Source organism: Sinocyclocheilus rhinocerous, unplaced genomic scaffold (genome assembly GCF_001515625.1).
Source record: "Sinocyclocheilus rhinocerous isolate Xijiao unplaced genomic scaffold, SAMN03320098_v1.1 scaffold25394, whole genome shotgun sequence".
In the NCBI taxonomy this organism is placed as follows: domain Eukaryota; kingdom Metazoa; phylum Chordata; class Actinopteri; order Cypriniformes; family Cyprinidae; genus Sinocyclocheilus; species Sinocyclocheilus rhinocerous.
This window is the reverse complement of record NW_015664829.1, coordinates 1-587: the sequence shown is the minus strand read 5'-3', so window position 1 is coordinate 587 and position 587 is coordinate 1. Positions and strand designations below refer to the sequence as shown.

General features: G+C 31.3%; 1 long non-coding RNA gene across 1 annotated transcript; it reads left to right on the top strand.

Annotated features, from left to right (window-relative positions):
• The first annotated feature begins 53 nt into the window (after window positions 1–53).
• On the top strand, window positions 54–389 carry LOC107730471 (uncharacterized). The gene is made up of 2 exons (XR_001638684.1): window positions 54–175; window positions 223–389. It is a non-coding gene; the product is annotated as an uncharacterized LOC107730471 (long non-coding RNA).
• Window positions 390–587: the final 198 nt, after the last annotated feature.

Here is a 587-nt window from a genome sequence, read left to right as displayed (position 1 = left end):
TGTAACCAATATTGATTAACAACAGGTTTTTTAAAAACAATATCTTTAAAAAACCAATAAAACCTTTTCACACCACATTCTTTGAAATCATACAAAATTTCTCCCATTTTCACATATATATCACGTCCTTGTTTGGTTTCTTCCATATTTTCAATTCGTTGTATCCATTCTTCAGGTATTGCTTTCTTAATGAAATCATATTTGTTTATTAATTCTCTTCAGGTATTGCTTTCTTAATTAAATCATATTTGTTTATTAATTCCTGTCTGGTAAAGTCCTCCTTTGCCTCTTCCATGACATCCACAATGTATTGTATTGGTAAAAACCCTTCTTTAAACTCATATAAAACATCCCTTACTTTTGTTATCCCTACATCCCACCATTTCTTATAAAATATTCCCTTCCCTTGGTTTAAAATGCCGTTGTTTAAAAAAAGAGGTTGATTTAAAATGTTCTCTCTACCTTGTGGATTAAAATACACACAAGTTAAAAATTTTCCCCACGCACTCATCACTGCTTTATAAAAGTCTGGCACTCCCTCTGTCATCCATTTCTTTGTCCTCATCCACAGTATATTATCCCCTAAA